The sequence below is a fragment of the Cyprinus carpio genome, chromosome B20, assembly GCF_018340385.1.
Source record: "Cyprinus carpio isolate SPL01 chromosome B20, ASM1834038v1, whole genome shotgun sequence".
Classification (NCBI taxonomy): Eukaryota; Metazoa; Chordata; class Actinopteri; order Cypriniformes; family Cyprinidae; genus Cyprinus; species Cyprinus carpio.
Window position 1 is genome coordinate 12057224 of NC_056616.1, and position 20118 is coordinate 12077341.

General features: G+C 39.5%; 2 long non-coding RNA genes and 1 other non-coding gene across 3 annotated transcripts; all 3 read right to left on the reverse strand.

Moving 5' to 3' along the window:
• Positions 1-418: 418 nt before the first annotated feature.
• On the reverse strand, positions 419-501 carry trnal-cag. Its single transcript has one exon. It is a non-coding gene; the product is annotated as a tRNA-Leu (tRNA).
• Positions 502-7016: 6515 nt separating this feature from the next.
• Positions 7017-11515, reverse strand: LOC122141109. The gene is made up of 2 exons (XR_006157546.1): positions 10465-11515; positions 7017-9540 (listed from the first exon to the last, which is right to left on the reverse strand). It is a non-coding gene; the product is annotated as an uncharacterized LOC122141109 (long non-coding RNA).
• A 4307-nt stretch (positions 11516-15822) lies between these two features.
• LOC122141075 lies at positions 15823-17077 on the reverse strand. Its single transcript, XR_006157527.1, has 3 exons — positions 16686-17077; positions 16326-16380; positions 15823-15974 (listed from the first exon to the last, which is right to left on the reverse strand). It is a non-coding gene; the product is annotated as an uncharacterized LOC122141075 (long non-coding RNA).
• Positions 17078-20118: the final 3041 nt, after the last annotated feature.

The following is a 20118-nucleotide window of genomic DNA, read 5'->3' on the forward strand; positions in this document are numbered from 1 at the left end:
ATTTTACCTGTAGCATGGTTGACGCCGTCAACCTGTCTCCCATCCGAGTCCGCCATGTTTCACTTCTTCGTGACTTACCACTCTTAAAATTATGTAAAAATCACTAACGAATAAATACACCTCAATCTAACAATTGAAAATAGTGAGCTGACTTTTCTTAATTTTTTTATGTACGTTATATCATTCATGAAAGTATTATCTGTACGATTAGAAATAGTATGAGCAGCATGCATAACAGTAAAATAACGACTACAGTACTGTCAACATAGTTTTAGATGTGAAGTTTAGCATGTCACACCGTACCCAAACACACAAGATGAAAAACTTCCGGTCACCTCTTTTATAAAACACACAAAAAAAACTCTCTCAAAAAAAAAACCACTTCTTCGTGTTGAAGAAAAAAAAAAAACGAAAAGGTTGTCAGAAGTGGGATTCGAACCCACGCCTCCAGAGGAGACTGCGACCTGAACGCAGCGCCTTAGACCGCTCGGCCATCCTGACACGTTGAACGTCATTACGTCATCATATAAGATAGTAATAACACAGTTATAACATCGTTCTTTACACATTTTGTCGTTTTTAGTGAAGTTTTATGCGCTAAAATATTGTTGTTTATGACTTATGATTACATTATACAATTAAGGATGTTTTAATAAATTACTTTTAAGTATTTAAGTTATCAGTAACTTGTAAAGATGTGATCAATAACTTAAGGAATTAATTGAAATTCTTATTTAATGAAAAACGGTCACTAACAACACTATTTCAATGTATAAACGCTAAAAACGAATAACCGTGACGATCACCAATCAACTGCTAAATATGTTTGCTAGGTTCTCTGTTACCGTACGTTTTCTCTTCTGCACCTTTTACCTGTAACAGTTAGTCTCCCATCCGGATCCGAGTCCGTTATATTTCATTTCCTAGCAACGTTTCGCTGGTAAACCGAGTCTGAAAAGGATTTGGGAGCGACTACGCTCGGTTGTGTCACCAACACAAAAACAGTTGCCTTTCTCTCTTAACTAATGTAGAGTGACGCATTCAGTACTAATTGAAGACGATACATCTTCGTTTCGAAGCGCTCCAGAGCCCTCTGCTGGTCAAAGAAATGTTACTATAACCCTAAAAAAGCACCAAATGTTTGGAAATTACGGTCAGATTAATTTTTACAAGGGTTAGACTCCATTCTAATATAATGTTAATGTTTTATTTGTATACTAATGTTATATATTTCATGCTTCTAGATATATTCTGGTGAACGTAAAAGTAAAAGTATGTACCCTTAAAGTATGTACTGTTTTGGTGAAGAAAAAGTACACTCTTTTGAGTGTGTAGTAGAAGAGTAGGCAAGTTTTGGGACAAACTATCACGTCACACAATTGCGTCTTTAACAGACCGCTCTGTCGCATAATTACACGCACCCTGTCACTGTAAACTGGCCTGTCAATCATCTCGTCACCGTTAACATCCTCCACATTTCATTTAATTTAACTTCCTACCGTACTGGAGAGAAAATAAGTAGCTCGTTGATCTGCCAGTCACGGGTCTTTCATGCGGAGAACTCTTCTCATATTTTCTGCATAATGGGAACTTTTGGCATACTCTTTTCAACATACTATGCTTTGGGACACACTTATTCTAATCTCACATACTATTTAGGATGGATAGTATGTACATTGAGACGCAGGGTAAGTTAGAACTGAGGGCTTATAAATATGAACCAAATAAAGGGAACTAATGGGATAATTAAAGGGATACTCCACCCCAAAATGAAAATTTTGTCATTAATCATTTACCCCCATGTTGTTCCAAACCTGTAAAAGCTCTGTTCGTCTTAAAAGCTCTGTTCGTCTTCAGAACACAATTTAAGATATTTTGGATGAAAACCTGGAGGCTTGAGACTGTCCCATAGACTGCCAAGTAAATAGCAGTGTCAAGGTCCATAAAAGGTATGAAACTCATCATCAGAAAACTTCATCTGCCATCAGACGTGCAATCTGGGTTATATGAAGCGACGGGAACACTTTTTGTAAGTGACTCACGACTTTGTAGCATTCCAGTCAAGTCACGCCAAACTGCCTGAGCGCAAGGAATTGTAGCTAGACTATTACTTTTATTGCAATGTTATATTGTCCTAAAGTCTATTTCTACCGTGTACCACTTGAATAAACACCGCATCCGTAGGCAATATTATCCGTAGGGGTTGTCGTTGTTTCGCGGGCTATGTGACGTCAGATCGTGGAACTGGGAGTACATCGATCTAGTATGAGTTCACGGGTGGGAAGTCACGGGTTTGACTGCCGTTCCAGTGCACTTTCACGGGAAGAAGGTTGGAAAAACACGGGTTACGGGTCACCTGGAATGCGGCATAATTCCTTTGTCAACGGTCTCCTCTGTGTCTCTTCATATCACCGTATGCTGTGTGTGCTCTTCTGTGTCATTCGCGCCACAAGGATGCGCTGTTTCTACGTGTATTTAGCTTTGATTTGAAATAAAACAGCGCATCCTTGTGGCGCGGATGACACAAAATAAATTAATTTAAATATCTTTAGCCTATTACAGTTAATCGAACCATAAAAGTCATTTTCATTACTTTAAATAAAATAATACAATCCCGTTTGGTTCACTCTTTTTAGCCTTAGCCAGATTGTATTTTCCAGCTCTTCAGCAAAAAAAGTGAATAAAGGATCTCCAAAACTTATTTTTCTCTTGCCTCACTGCATCAACTGTCTCATCAGCACCACCAGGCGTCTCATCAGGAGGATGGTTTTCCGCCATGATGGGTGTGTATTTGAGCAGCACACAGGGTTAGGGTTCGTGTACCAACCACTTCAAAAACTTTCTTTGGTCGTGAAAACAGTCCCATGATAACATAGTTTCTTCCCACTCTGAAAGTAGACTACTCCGAAGCTTCAATCAACAAAATGAGCAAGTGAGTTCCAAGACTTTAAATAGGCGACACGTTCTAATTGTTACGTGACGTCACAGGGGGCTCATACAGTGATGTACAGCTGTAAGTTCCTTTTGAATAATAACATTTATATCTAATGCCATAACAACGTGTGTTGTTCTGTATTTTTTAGGCCTAATATGTTACAATTATGTCAATAAAATAAATAAATCTGGGAAAATATAGGCCTATATAATAAAATATAATCATCATAGATTTACACTATACGTTAGCAATATTTTTTGTCTTCAGACTTTTAATAGCTATTTTAAAAGACATTATCAAATAGTTTACTTTTATTACTCTCTAAGTTGCCAATTTGTCTTAAAAAATGGTACAGAATGACAAAATGGTCATGGCCTATGTGTGCTTTACAAATGGCATAAAGTTGCTGGGTGTATATTTTTATGTTTACTAAACACAACTTAATATATTTACATGCAAACATCTATATATTAATATTATATATATTTCATTTAAATGTCAAATGAATTACTTTGTTAATTTATTATTATTAATTAACCAAATCATAATGTTTGTTCAATTAAATATTTTAAATTGTCACAGCTATCTCTTCTATTTTTACCTCATTAAAAATGCTATGCAAAGCAACCTGACTCAATTAAACACATAAAGAACATGTTGATTCGGCACCTCATCTTTTTATTTACACATCAATTCCACTTCAGGATATTTGGTGAAAATACCTTATTTTTAGATAAAAAAAAAAAAATTAAATACATGGTATACACATTAGGCTTTAGGGTCATTCCATGTCAAATCAACCAAAAAAAAAAAAAAAAAAAAAAAAAAAAAATCCCCAACTCAAATTTTTGATTTTGCTAATATTTTTTCTGAAGAAAGACAGACATGTATAGTAATGAAAGCCTAAATATTAAATATCATGGATGAATATTTACTGAGTAATCCACTATTTTGTAGAGGGGGGTCAAAATGGCAATTTTGTAAAATCTGTTGACTTTAGCTGTCTTCGCTGCATTATGTGCCAGTGCTGACCATTCAAAAATGGGGAAACTGCACTTTTCAAGATTTTTCTCCAAATTTTGCATGCCTGTAACTCAAGAAGTATTGAAGATATCTTAATGCCCTTTTAGATATTGGGTCTTAAACTTTCCTTTTGGTATCTATGGTTTGGTTTCAGAGATATTGAAATTTCAATATGGCTCCACGAGTAAACTGTTAAAGAAGAGCATGTTCTGGGGGTGGTGCAGACACTGGAGCGAGCTCTGGGGCTGGAGTCGACACTGGAGTGAGCTCTGGGGCTGGAGTCTACACTGGAGCGAGCTCTGGGGCTGGAGCCAACCCTGAAGCGAGCTCTGGGGCTGGAGCCGACCCTGGAGCGAGCTCTGGGGCTGGAGCCAACCCTGGAGTGAGCTCTGTGGCTGGAGCCGACCCTGGAGCAAGCTCTGGGGCTGGAGCCGACACTGGAGCGAGACACTGGAGCGAGCTCTGGGGCTGGAGCCAACCCTGGAGTGAGCTCTGGGGCTGGAGTCGACAATGGAGCGAGACACTGGAGCGAGACACTGGAGCGAGCTCTGGGGCTGGAGCCGACCCTGGACCGAGCTCTGGGGCTGGAGTCGACAATGGAGCGAGACACTGGAGCGAGCTCTGGGGCTGGAGCCAACCCTGGAGCGAGACACTGGAGTGGTCTCTGGGGCTGGAGCCAACCCTGGAGTGAGCTCTGGGGCTGGAGCCGACACTGGAGTGAGCTCTGGGTCTGGAGCAGACCCTGGAGCGAGCTCTGGGGCTGGACCCAACTGGAGCGAGCTCTGGGGCTGGAGCCGACACTGGAGTGAGCTCTGGGGCTGGAGCTGACACTGGAGCAAGACACTGGAGCGAGCTCTGGGGCTGGAGTCTACACTGGAGCGAGCTCTTGGGCTGGAGACGACACTGGAGTGAGCTCTGGGGCTGGAGCCGACACTGGAGCGAGAAACTGGAGCGAGCTCTGGCACTGGAGTTTACACTGGAGAGAGCTCTGGGGCTGGAGCCGACCCTGTAGCGAGCTCTGGGGCTGGAGCCGACACTGGAGCGAGCTCTGGGTCTAGAGCCAACACTGGAGCAAGCTCTGGGGCTGGAGCCGACACTGGAGCGAGCTCTGGGGCTAGAGTCGACACTGGAGCGAGCTCTGGGGCTGGAGCCGACACTGGACCGAGCTCTGGGGCTGGAGTCGACAATGGAGCGAGACACTGGAGCGAGCTCTGGGGCTGGAGCCAACCCTGGAGCGAGACACTGGAGTGGGCTCTGGGGCTGGAGCCAACCCTGGAGTGAGCTCTGGGGCTGGAGTCGACACTGGAGTGAGCTCTGGGTCTGGAGCAGACCCTGGAGCGAGCTCTGGGGCTGGACCCAACTGGAGCGAGCTCTGGGGCTGGAGCTGACACTGGAGCAAGACACTGGAGAGAGCTCTGGGGCTGGAGTCTACACTGGAGCGAGCTCTTGGGCTGGAGACGACACTGGAGTGAGCTCTGGGGCTGGAGCCGACACTGGAGCGAGAAACTGGAGCGAGCTCTGGCGCTGGAGTTTACACTGGACCGAGCTCTGGGGCTGGAGTCGACAATGGAGCGAGACACTGGAGCGAGCTCTGGGGCTGGAGCCAACCCTGGAGGGAGACACTGGAGTGGGCTCTGGGGCTGGAGCCAACCCTGGAGTGAGCTCTGGGGCTGGAGTCGACACTGGAGTGAGCTCTGGGTCTGGAGCAGACCCTGGAGCGAGCTCTGGGGGCTGGACCCAACTGGAGCGAGCTCTGGGGCTGGAGCTGACACTGGAGCAAGACACTGGAGAGAGCTCTCTGGGGCTGGAGTCTACACTGGAGCGAGCTCTTGGGCTGGAGACGACACTGGAGTGAGCTCTGGGGCTGGAGCCGACACTGGAGTGAGAAACTGGAGCGAGCTCTGGCGCTGGAGTTTACACTGGAGAGAGCTCTGGGGCTGGAGCCGACCCTGTAGCGAGCTCTGGGGCTGGAGCCGACACTGGAGCGAGCTCTGGGGCTAGAGCCAACACTGGAGCGAGCTCTGGGGCTGGAGTCGACAATGGAGCGAGACACTGGAGCAAGCTCTGGGGCTGGAGCCAACCCTGGAGCGAGACACTGGAGTGGGCTCTGGGGCTGGAGCCAACCCTGGAGTGAGCTCTGGGGCTGGAGTCGACACTGGAGTGAGCTCTGGGTCTGGAGCAGACCCTGGAGCGAGCTCTGGGGCTGGACCCAACTGGAGCGAGCTCTGGGGCTGGAGCCGACACTGGAGTGAGCTCTGGGTCTGGAGCTGACACTGGAGCAAGACACTGGAGCGAGCTCTGGGGCTGGAGTCTACACTGGAGCGAGCTCTTGGGCTGGAGACGACACTGGAGTGAGCTCTGGGGCTGGAGCCGACACTGGAGCGAGAAACTGGAGCGAGCTCTGGCGCTGGAGTTTACACTGGAGAGAGCTCTGGGGCTGGAGCCGACCCTGTAGCGAGCTCTGGGGCTGGAGCCGACACTGGAGCGAGCTCTGGGGCTAGAGCCAACACTGGAGCGAGCTCTGGGGCTGGAGCCGACACTGGAGCGAGCTCTGGGGCTAGAGTCGACACTGGAGCGAGCTCTGGGGCTGGAGCCAACACTGGAGCGAGTTCTGGGGCTGGAGCCGACACTGGAGCCAACCCTACAAATCAATCAGACCAGCCAACACAGCAGACACCTAAGCGACCCGAGCCGACACTGGAGCGAGCTCTGGGGCTACAGCCGACACTGGAGCGAGCTCTGGGACTGGGATGAGGGCGGAGAACAGTTTTTCTACTCATCCTCCTCTGGTTCGGAGCGGCTGGCGGACTTGACTGAGGAACGGCCGGCATTTCTGGGCTGAGGACAGAGACGGTGCTGGGAGGAGATGGGTGGTCGGAACATTTGGCTGGCTATGTGGAGCGTCCTGGCAAGGGAGGGACTGGATGATAATCGCTCTGAAACTTTTCTACTTCGAGATTAATTTAAAGGGGTCCTATTATACTTTTTCAACTATAGTTAGTCTGTAATGTTGCTGTTTGACCATAAAAAAGGATCTGCAAAGTTACAAAGCTCAAAGTCAAATTCAAAAGGAGATATTTTATTTAACAGAAATCACTTTTCAAAAATTACAACAAACAACTTGTTTGGACTACAATGCATATTTTCCAGGATTCGTGATATCACAAAGATACTATATGATCTGCACTAGAGAAGGCAACGAGTGCTATCACAATGTCAGAGATGCGCTAGTTTTACAAATTTCACTCAAATTTATTTGATTTTGATGCAATAGTCTTTAACAGTCTTTAATGACACAACACAGAATAACACTCAGGAAGACAGTGCAATACCGGGGACCTCTGGTTGAGTTGACACGGAATGACCCTTTATACATTTTAGTACAGTTACTGTAACTCCAAATTCAACACTTGTTGACTTAGCATTAAAAATATATAATAAATAAAAATATGTCAAGCTAATACAGGATGTGTTTTTGTGAACATATATATTTTTGTCATTTTTGCATTCTTCAATATTTGTGTACCTGCTACTAAAATTTTGTTCCATGGATGAGGTTGGATTTACAATATGTTGTCTTCTCACATCAAAATCCACCAACATATTTGTTTAGAACTGTTTATAAACAATGCTTGATCTGTGCTTGGAGTGGTGTGGATTATTTGTGGATTATTGTGTTTTTATTAGCTGTTTGGACTCTCATTTTGACGGCACCCATTCACTGCAGAGTATCCATTGGTGAGCAAGTGATAAAATGCAAAATTTCTTCAAACCTGCTCCGAAGAAGAAACAATACAACAAATGAATGCTTCTAGCATAAGAATGGTTATTGAAATAGAGACAAAGGTAGCTGTCTGCCTGCTTCTGCCTGCTTATCCAATGAAGCAGATCATTCCAGACTCAGGGTACGACCCATAAACAGTCGGAGAAGGAGTGACCTTCATCCCGAAGGAACTGCTCTTCTCATCCAATCTCAGAACCTCTGGCAGTCTCATCTCTTCTCTGTTTGTTAGACACACAGCAGTGTCAGCGACCCCTGAGAGCACTTGTCCTTTAAAAACACTGCTTGTCATTGTGACACACACACACACACACACACACACACACACACACACACACACACACACACACACACACACACACACACACACACACACACACACACACAAACACACACACACACACACACACACACACACACACACACACGCATATTGGCTTTACTGTATGTTTTATGGGGACATTCCATACATATATATTTTTTTTACTTTAATACAAATTGTATTTTCTATGCCCTTACCCCAAACCTACAGCTCTCACAAATTTACTGGCAGTTTTAGATTTTCAAAAAAAATCTTTCTGTATGATTTATAACCCAGTGGTTCACTTTGATATCAATTTAATGTCAAATATTGATGTTATGCTGTAACATCATTTTAAAACTCATTCTGATTAAATCCAGTTTGCATGGAAATTTCTTCCAGCGGTAATAGGGTGAAAATAGGAAGTTAATCCCACACTAAAACTGGTTTAATGTATAGGCCAATATGTTTGACGTTTAATTTAAATCAAATCGATGTCACATCAAGTTTTTAAGGTCGGCTTGATTTGCATATTTGACCTGACTACTGGGAAGCTTATGGGTACCTAAAATGTCCCCACAAGGTCAAAATTTACTGTTATTACTGTTTTTGTAGGGACATTTGGTCCCCATAATTTACAAGGAATACCAGGACCACTCACACACACACATTCCGAGCTGTGAGACACCATGAACCCAAAACTGAACTCAAACACTTCTCATAAATAGGGTACAAATGAAAACTATTTTTTCTTCAACAGTCAGTAAAGCCACTTAATCTTTAAAAAAACATTTATTGTAAACAAATGAATGGGTTCTAACTAAATTCCAAATTTTATGTACGCTTTTTACTATTATTTATTTTAAATTTTGTTTACCAATAAAGTGCAAATGATTTCATTATTTAATAATTTATAAAATAGAATTAAATAGACTGTGTGTGTGTGTGGTCTTTTATTTCATTGATTTTTTATGATCTGCACAGTTACAGTTTTATAAAAATATACTTTTAAGATTTGAAGTACACATTCAATGCAATTCAAAAAGTGCACAATCGATACACTTAAGCACACTTCTTTTTCAAAAGTGCAATGAAAGACAAGTTTAGGGACTGAATGATTATTGTAGAAAGAATAATTAATTGCTATTATAATTAAGAAGGAGAAAATGAACACAACATTGAAAAAGAAAATAGTTTATTGAATTTTATAAGAATTAAAAACCATAATGAAATTTTTTTTTAGGGTTAGTACATTTTAAATTCCAAAAAAGCAGACTACTGAATGACTCTCTTGAAATATTTGCTCTATGTTGGCTGTATTCACGACGCAGTAGCTGGTTGAAGGGGACCAAACCTCACAGAAACACCTGACTTGGTTCCATTTGACCAGCCACAGCAAGGCGTGCTGCTTCAGATAGAGAGAACGGCAGGCAGAGGAAGACTAAAGGAGCTTATGTTCAGCAATGTTCATATGTTCAGCAAATCATTCTTGCTGCTTACCTGTTAAGAAGACAAAGGAAAAGTTCAATAATAATTTAAAAATAAAACAAAATCAACTTGGTAGCCCCATTTACAAACTGTTTCTTCAGTAAAATATCAATTGTACTTCCTGTGCCGTTCAATGGATGAGCATTACACACATAAGTTAATCATTATCAATTACTGCCTTTTTGTTTAATGTGCTGATAGTCAGGAAAATAACATTTTAGCGTCTTCTTCAATAAAACCCATAAGGTTCATGGCTCTCAGAAGGATTAGTGAAGTGAGACACAGCTGTACTCTGTCAATCTGCTCTGGATCTGCAGTAGCTATGGGTCAGTGAGAGATGATCGGGGTGTGGAGGCCCCAAACGTGTGCCTATGACCAGCCAGCTGACAAAAACAACAGCTTTACAACCCGATCTAGAATAATTCATGCAGCTCAAATGATTTTTGTCATCTTAGATTACAAAATGGCACAAATTTATGACACTTTGGTTTAGTTTAGGTTTAATGAATCATTTTATATCATAATGATTTGTTTATTTGCATGCACCGGTCCTGTGGTGAGTGATTCCACCTGAAACCACACACTTCCTTACATTCCATAACTTGAATATTCATATGGGCATATAAGGAAGCATGTCATCACAAGGGGCACATTTGAGTTCCCTCACAGAACAGACAAAGTTGCCAGGAAAAAATGCATAGAGAAGAGATACATTTTTTAAACAATATATTTATTTTATTTTTCTGCTTCCTAACTATATTAAGTTATAGAAAAAGTCAAAACAAAATGCTGGATAGCGCCAAAGTGAATCCAGAAATATCATCCAGAAAGATCAAAAAAGCAGTATTTACCACTCCTTCACAACAAACATTTGTTACTCACTCTGTAGAATGAGTAATATTACAGCTCAAATGCGAAGAAAAACATTCAGTTTACCTGTATGTAGTTATCTCTTCCTTTTTCATCATTGAACTGTTGACAAGTGTCCATGGACAAGGGACATGGAGGTTAGCCAGCCAAGCAGGAGAGGACTAGCACATCTAACACTCAAACATCTTCTCACATTTAAATAGACCTGAAGGTTTCTCATTCTGCCACATGGAAACCTTAAAATGCACAAACTGCCCCCTTTTTACTCCTGGATATGGGAGACTGATATACAGTAGATCAAAGACAAGCTATGACACCTCAGGTGAAAACCCAGTAACACTCTCATACCTCCATTTCCTTTAACAGCACCATTTCCAGTGGCAGAGGTGTAAAATCTCCCATTTGCTGTCTCGTAAAACAGAGATGTCACCCAGTATCTCGGTCCGAATCAAAATGGAGCTATATATATAGTGCCATTATATGTATATAAGAATTGAAAAAAAAAAATTCAAAGACATTTTGACATCCCAGACATGAAATGGGCTGCTCCCGTGATATTATCTGAAAACATTTAATCTCAACTGCATTGCCAATTAAAGAATGAGAAAAGAAGTTTAAATTAGTCTCGAATGTTGTAATTAGTATCATGTAAAGTCTACTCCAGTTCAAAAAAAAAAAAAAAAAAAAAAAAACCTGCCTAATGCCAACTCAATCTAGCTACAAATGAAAACTCTCTCCACACCTTTCTGTTCCCATCTTTCCTCTTCTGCAGAGTGCTACAGTGTATCGTCCTCTTTGCTTGACTGGTGGATTCTGCCCAGACATGGCCACATGCTCCCGGCCTTTTCAAGTGCTCAGCCTCCCTTATACTCCCCCCTCTGCCCCTGCGGTCCTCCACCTGTTGGTGTCCTTTAGAAGCCAGGGCCTCTCCTATGCCTGCTGTCCAACCCAATCAGGGCCGTGACAGGGGAGAGCGAGCCTGTGAAATCACACCTCTCAGCTGTTCACACTCGCCTCCAGACACCCTACACCCACTGCTCCCCTTTTTACACCGAATTTCAATGGCTCCTTTAGGGAGAGAGAAGAGAAACCAGGAAACAACTGCGGGCGAGTGACTTCTGTACAGTGGTGGGTTAGTAGTCAGAGCTGAAACAAGCTAGTGTTACTACTGTCTGGGATTTGGTAAGGTAATGGGTTTTAGGCTCAAGGCTGGAAAGATTTGGGATCAAGATGCTTCACTTTACTTTGATAAATGGTGAACATTACAAGCACAACAGTAGTGTTTAAATGACAACAAAGGTTTTTGAACCATTATTTTGTAGTATTATAAAAAGGACTGTATTCTAAATTTATAATACATATATAAAACTTAATAAAATATAGCCTTTACATTGGGGCCCAGAAGCTTATTATTTGAATGAATAATAAATAATCTGAATCATTTTTAATATTTGTATTTATTTATTTATTTATTTTTTAACAGTTGGAAAAGATAATCTGAAAACATGGATTACATGCATGAATTCATGTGTTTGTGGTCATCATGTTACATAGCAAGATGATGATTTGAATATAAACATAAATATAAATATAAATATACATAATAAAATGATTAATAATGAAAACCTTTTACTGATTTAGATAGTAAATTATCAACTGATCAAATAAATGTAATAACATTAAATTAAATTAATTATTAAATACATGCAATAAATTGTACATTCTTAATTACATTATATATAATTATGAATAAGAATTAAGAATACAATTTATTGCATTTATTTGGATCAAAAATATGAAAAAAAAAACTTTTTGAAAACTGATTTTGAAACATCATTACAATTTAAAATAACTGTTTTCTATTTAAGTATATTTTCAAAAGTAATTTATTCCTGTGATGGCAAATACCATTTGACTCTCCAGAAATTATTCTAATATGCTGATTTGCTGCTCAAGAGACAGTTCTTATTATTGCCAGTGTTGAAAACAGCTGAGCTGCTTAATTTATTTATTTATTTTTTTGAAACCATGCGGCATATTGTCAAGATTATTTGATGAATGGAAAGTTCAAAATAACAGTATTCATTTAAAATTGAAATATTTATTTTATTGAACATAATACACACACATAAACATATAGAGAATTTTATATAATATATTTAATATATAATTTTCAATAAAATTATATAACTAAAAACTCAGTTTTACAACAGTTGTCACAGACATGAAAATGCATCATAAAAAAACAAAAAACAAAAACTTTATTATACAAACTGTTGTCCATTTCATTCTTTTCAATGTGAAAATGTTAAAAATCAATGATACTCATTTACTGTCACAAATCTCTGAACTGTCTGGTTTTGCACCATGCTTGATGACCACATGATTTCAAGACTGAGCCACCCACGGAATGAACCCGACCTAGTTCTATGGAGGAAATGGGAGAGGTCTGGGTACATTTTCCCCTGCAACAAGCATGCCAGTACCCCTGAAGTCAGCACCTGTGTTCTAAAAGAAGCCCAGGCAACAGGAGACCCAGGGCCAGAGATGAGGCTTACTCTGAAACCCAACACTCCGCACCCTTTTAACAGCATTAAACCACCACAAATAGCCAGCAGCATTGCTCTTCTCAGGAATAGTACCATGCATGCTCAACAATTACTGTTTCCTGTGGCTGCACATGACAGTAACAAACTAGACATTTCCATCTGCATCATTACAGAGGATTACAACATATGCCATCAGTAATAACCACAGGTCATTATACACCTGTCAGTGGAGATATTTTTGCTTCTAAAGCTAACAATATGCCCTAATTTCCCATAATCCTAAATTGTTAACTGTTTAAATGAACATCGGGTCAAAAACAGAATCCATTGAAGAATTATAAAAATATAAATATGAAAACCCGCCATGATCAGTTGTCATTTTCAGTAGCTAATCCTATGGAAGCTATGAAACAATTGGAAGGGTGTGTCTTTAATGCACTACGGAAACAATACCGAGCAAGTGTTCACTGGGGTCAATGGCAAAATAGAGAATGAGAGATAGAGAGCGAGAGAGAGAATGCTCAGTGTTTGAGGAGAACGTAAGCTCCAAATCTGACCGCTCTGTTTATTTTTAACACTGGCAGTCAAGCTGGGCCCCACGGTGCTAATAACTTTGTTCCTCTCTGTCACTAGCATTTGGCCAGCAGCATCCCAGTTTATTCTAAGAGGCCATATAGCTCTCTCTTTTTCCGGAGGCTGGCATATAATTTTTCAGGCAGTGCAATTCAAACAGCTGATTCCCAGGACACAGATGCACAGCACAGGATTGAAGTAGCTACTGTAGCTATAATCTTTTTTACATTTCTACTCCATAGCACAGAAACAATGATATTGTGGTTGTTGTGTTGAATGGAGCTTGGTAATGATTTAACCACAGATTCTTAGGGCTCTAGATAAGTGGTTTTCAAACCCTGGGTCGCGACCCTCGGGTGGGTCGCGAGAATTAAAAAATGGGTCGCCAGTGATTTTTCTTTTTTTTTTTTTTTTTTTTTTTTACTAAAATAATTAATTCCGTTTTCTAATCATAATAATATTAATAATAATAACTTTGAATAGAATTACACTGAAAAATCATTCAAATACATGCAAAAAAAAAAAAAAAATCTTGCTCGCAGTGTTGATACGGCCATTTTCTTTTTCTCACTGAGATGATGCAACATCTTAGGTAGCGTGACATTAGTAGCCCGTATTTAATTTATTTTATGCTGAACATGAGCAAGCCAAAGTCAAAAAGCATTTATGATTTTTTCACAAGAAAAAAGAGGGCCAGAGACAGAGACCCCCTTTAAATGAAGCAGCAGAAAACGCAGCCAGTCGTCAAACCCTGCCGCAAACAGCGGAGATCAGCAGGGAAGATAACGAAGGCGATGCATGTGAACAGAGTAGCAGTACTTGCCCAGCAAAGAAAAAGCAGAAATCCGGAGTAAGGCCATATAAAGATGATTTTTTGAAGTTTGGGTTTGTCAACTGTTCGGACGCAGTCCGTGCTGCAATACCAACCCACTGAGCAAAAGTACGTCCAATCGACGTCTTTTCAACGTCTTTGTCGGACGTTGAAATGACGTCCCCTGAAGCGCCAGAATGAAAGTTTTTATGACTTCTTTTTTCGACGTCTTTTGGACGTCTTTATCGGACGTTGAAATGACGTCCCCTGAAGCGCCAGAATGAAAGTTTTTTATGACGTCTTTTTTCGACGTCTTTTGGACGTCCAATATCGACGTCTACAGGACGTCTATAGAAGGTTAAAATTGCGTTCAGATGTGGTCATTTCTGGACGTATTTTCAACGTCTTATATAGTCTCATTTAGGCGTCATTTATACTGTTTCTGAACAAAATAAACATTCTTAGGCTGCATTCAATTAAATATCATGTTTATTTCAATGCAATTTCTTTTTGTACTTGTAAATAAACTTAAAGAAACAGTTTGTTCACACAAAAACCATTAAATAAAAGAAATGTCACTCATTATACAGTGGATAACAATTAACAACAAACAATTTAGTTTAGTTGGGTCCACACATTTTGTTCACCTATTGGAGTTTAACTTAAGCTTTTTCATTTTTATTTAAACTGCAATTAGCATACAATTCTTAAAGATGGTATTCTTTATTCATGCAATAGTCAAGTGTTCATGTGCCCAAATATTATCTGCATGCACAATAATAATAATAAAAAAAGGGTTTTCAATCTGGGGTTCAGGACCAAAGCAAAGGGGTCAACAAAAAAATTTATACCATATTTTCCAGACTACTGGTCTTTTTTTTTTAAATCTTCTGAGATGTGCTGAATTATTCTAAGCAAAACGTAAACACATAAAAGCGGGGGCACTTACAGGTTTCTATAAGTATAGTTTCTCATGTCTGTGTGACAAGCCTGTCTGTACACAGTGGTATTGTCTGTACCACTGTGTTTTCTACATTTCAGAATGAGGTTCACAGAAACTGAGATAGCAAGTGCATTTTAATTAACAAAAGATATACTGCTTGTAAATACATAGGCCTAAATATTTTTATTTTTATTCTGTTTTGAATAGTATTCAATTTAAATGATTTGAAGTGAGGGAAAATAAAATCTTTACAGTGTTCATAGTTTTTAAGTTTCTTAACGTTTGTTTTATTTATCAGTATTTAAATTATTTCTGAAATTAATAGTAAAATGTGTCTTATACACCGACTCAACATATGCATTGTAGCAGCCCCTTGGCGTAAACAAACCATACATAGAGCTTCAACATTAAACAAATCTACTATTAAAAAATGGGAACTATTTAAAAATAAATAATAATAATAAAATAAAACAATCATATTATGTTTCATTATACTCCCACCCACAATAATTTTAAGCCTTAAAATCTGTTGTAATTCTGAGGGTGTCTTTTTGAAAAATCTTCTCTGCAAGGGATCCCTGGCGCCAAAATGTTGTAAATGTCCAGTGCTAGTGGTCAGGCATCCATATACAGCAAAGTCTGGTGTGGTAGGAGGAACTGTCCTGGTCGGCACAACATCTATCTGTCTTCATGAACTGCCCTGAAACACAAATTAAATATAAATGATTATTATAAATATAAATATAGCTTCACAATGCTCATTTGACCTCTGTGGTGAACATATGATCAGAAAATACTGCCAGACTGATTTTTAGTCTTTAGGGAATCATTTCAAAGCGTAATTTTAATTTTGTTTTTTTTTATTTAAAGTGCCTAATTTCACAGACTCGCGTGAGCATCCAGGATACACGACAAAGGCTGTTTTAATACAAGAACACTTCACACAAGATAAAGTTTTGAAAATCTTACATTATCTTTAATGTAGTGACAGAATGTATTTGTATTTGCAGTACTAAAACTAACCACTAGGTGTCAGTAGTGTTACACTCACCAGTAGAGTGTGTAGATTACGAATCAGAAGTTAAACTCCTGTTGCTGTTCCCGTCCTGAAAAGTAGAAAAAATATAAGTTCTAAAATCGTTTCTTTGTTTGATCAAGAAAAATTACAGTTACCTGTTTTAGTGACTAATTTTAATAACTTAGTTAAAAAGGATCATCAAAATTTTACCTCAGACTGTAACTTGGACCACCTCAAATTAACCAACAGGGATAACGTTATGTACAATTACAAAAAGAGGAATTTGAAAATATATAATCTTTATAATCCAAATAAATAATTTGAAATATTAAACTGAAGTGAAATTTAACATTAGATTGATAAAACGATTAATAAAAGCACATTTATTCTTACCTTTGGTTCAGCGCAGTTGTCAGATGACCGTTACTGTTTGAATTTCCAAGTAACCGTTAACGTTAATTACGTTAGCTCCGTCCCGTTGTGAAGGTCGTTCGTTGGTCCGGTATCTCTGTAGGTTTATAAAGTGTCCTCAACGTAGAAATAAATAAATTAAACGATGGCGGCAGTTATATCTTCAGTCTTTTGTAATAAACAGAATTATTCTTCCGTCTTCGTGGTTATTTGCGCCATCACGTTACGTTTACGTTTTTTTTTTTTTTGCCATCACGTTTACGTCACTCACGTAACATCACGTTAACGCCCCTCGTAGCCAGCGCACGTTTAAATACACTATTTCATTTAATTTAAATCTATGTGTTAAATATTTATTATTTAATTATTTAATAGGATATAATATTATTTCGCAATCTAATTATCTATTTAAATATATTCAACTTTAATATATTTTAATGTATTTAACTTTATTTAATTATCTATATTTAATTTATAGATCTAATACAGATATAAACTGCTGTTTCTGTCAATGCTCCAGTGAAAAATACCACTCAAATAAATAAATAAATCCATGTAAGATTTTATATGGTCACATTATGGTACTTTAATTAGGCCTATGTTTTTAAAAATTTATATATTACATTATTTTAAAACCTAAATGTTTCAGAAGAGTAGGCTACATGTGCTATTTAAATCAGAAATCAAAGGATTGCTTTGTTGTGTTTTTTTTTATATATATATATATATATATATATATATATATATAAAAGTTATGTTTTTGAACCTCCTATCGTTCTGCACGTTGAACAGACGTCCAAGAAAATCCTTAGCCGGACGGTCAAATTTTGAACCTCCTATCAACGTCCAAGGGACGTCGTAGATCGACGTCCAGATATGAACCGGATTTGCACGTCGAGTAGACGTCCAGATACGGTCCAGACCGACCGACGCAATTTAGACTTGATCTGCACGTCGTATAGACGTCTCATGTTTGTTGGGAACGTACGTAATATGCGGTGAAAAGTTGGAAAATGAAAGTTTGAAACCAGCGAAGTTGGAAAGACATTTAAGTACACGCCATGCAGATCTTGCGGACAAACCATTATCTTTTTTTCAGAGGAAGTCTGAAGAAATTAAGTCATCAGCTCAGTTACTCAGCAGAAGTGTGACATACAATGACAAATTGCACTTGGCATCTTATAAAGTTTCATATCGTGTTGCCAAAGAAAAAGCGCCACACACAATTGCAGAGCGATTAATATTGCCTGCTGCACTAGACATAGTTAATACAGTTCTGGATGAAAAGGCATCTGAAAAGCTAAAACTAATTCCTCTTAGTGATAATACGGTGTCACGTCGAATTGTGGATATTGCCCAGAATTTAGAAGAACAGCTCATAGCGAGACTGAAGTCAGCGAGGGATTTTGCTATTCAGCTGGATGAGAGCACTGACGTTGCATCAAGCGCTACGTTACTTGTTTATGTTCGGTACATTTGGCAAGGTGAATTTCTTGAAGATCTTCTGTGCTGCCTAACTTTGCCTTCTAGCACGTCAGGAGCACATATTTTTGAACAATTAAATGCATTCATAACAAAAAGCGGTCTGGATTGGGCCAATTGCAAAGGCATCACCAGCGACGGGGCGGCCAACCTCACTGGCAAAAATAGTGGAGTTGTCAGAAGGATTAAGGATGCAGCAGGACAAAACATTGTTTGGTACCATTGTTTTATTCATCGTGAAGCGTTGGCATCAAAAGGAATCCCACCTGAGCTTGAAATAGTGATGAGAGACACTGTCAAAGTTGTGAACTACATTAAAGCCAGTGCTCTTAATAGCCGACTTTTCGGCAGCAACACTCACACACACTCGTTCGCTCCATCGGCAGCAACACTCACACACACTCGTTCGCTCCATCGGCAGCAACACACACACACACTCGTTCGCTCCATCGGCAACAACACTCACACACACTCGTTCGCTCCATCGGCAGCAACACACACACACACTCGTTCGCTCCATCGGCAGCAACAACACTCACACACACTCGTTCGCTCCATCGGCAGCAACACTCACACACACTCGTTCGCTCCATCGGCAGCAACACACACACACACTCGTTCGCTTCATCGGCAGCAACACACACACACACACTCGTTCGCTCCATCGGCAGCAACACTCACACACACTCGTTCGCTCCATCGGCAGCAACACTCACACACACTCGTTCGCTCCATCGGCAGCAACACACACACACACTCGTTCGCTCCATCGGCAGCAACAAACACACACATTAAAGAGTTCAGTGAACATGAGCCTTGTCTTCTGTCACACACACACACACACTTATTTCAGATCAATAGGATAATTGTTTTCCTTCTGTTTCCTTATTTTTTGCTTTTAAACAGTTTGTGAGTGTGTGTGATTTTGGTTGGGTGACAGTTGTTTGTTACTTGTTCTGTTCTGAATATCACATTTAAAGGATTTGTTGTGGAATATGTTTTGTGTATTTTTTAAGCATGCAGCAAACGATAGTAGGCTTTTAATTGGTTAAAATTCTTATGATGGTTAATGGTTAACAGGTTAATAAGCATCCCATAGCTAGATCAAATTAGTGCAGAATCAACTTTGCATTGCAATCGCGTCAATGATCATCCAGTGCACGTGCATCATCAAAAGCGGTTGTTATTGTTATTCTTATGCTTGGCTTAAGAATAAGCCTATGGGTCGCGTAAAAAAAAAAAAAAAAAAAAAAAAAGGGTCGCTCTTGAAAAAGTTTGAAAACCACTAGTCCCAATTCATATTAAGTGTTTTTTTTAACTACTGTGCACTTAACTAATTGTTACAATACTGTTTTTATGTTGCATTGCAAAACACTTTTGCTGTTATAGAGGTGGGATAAGGTTATGAACAGGACTGGTGGTATGATTAGGTTTAAGAGTGGGTTAAGGGGTAGAAAAAAGGTCAACAGATGTAATTAGATGCAGATATTTTTTAAATATAAGTACAATGTCAAAACGTATATGTACAGAAGAAATGCATTGTATCAAATGATTAATCTAAATCTAGTAATAAATACACTTAATATGCAAACAGAAGCATGGAGATAGAAAAGCCAAGGTCAATGCTCAAACAATAAAGCAATAAACATTGGTTTAATTACCAGGGAAAGCAATAATTAAAAAAAAAATGTATACCTTGAATGCATTGTAGGTTGCTTTGGATAAAAACATCTGCCAAATGAATAAATGTAATGTGGGTCCTTGTGTTCTGTTTTGCAGCTTGTCATAACTCATAAATGACTTAGTTTCTTAAAACACCGGAATATTATCTGTTTAATCTAGAAAAGTAAAGTAATGGTTTAGATGAATGACAAATATTATGTTTAAGAGAGATACAGGAATATTTTAGACCAACTGGGAAAATATAAATGCA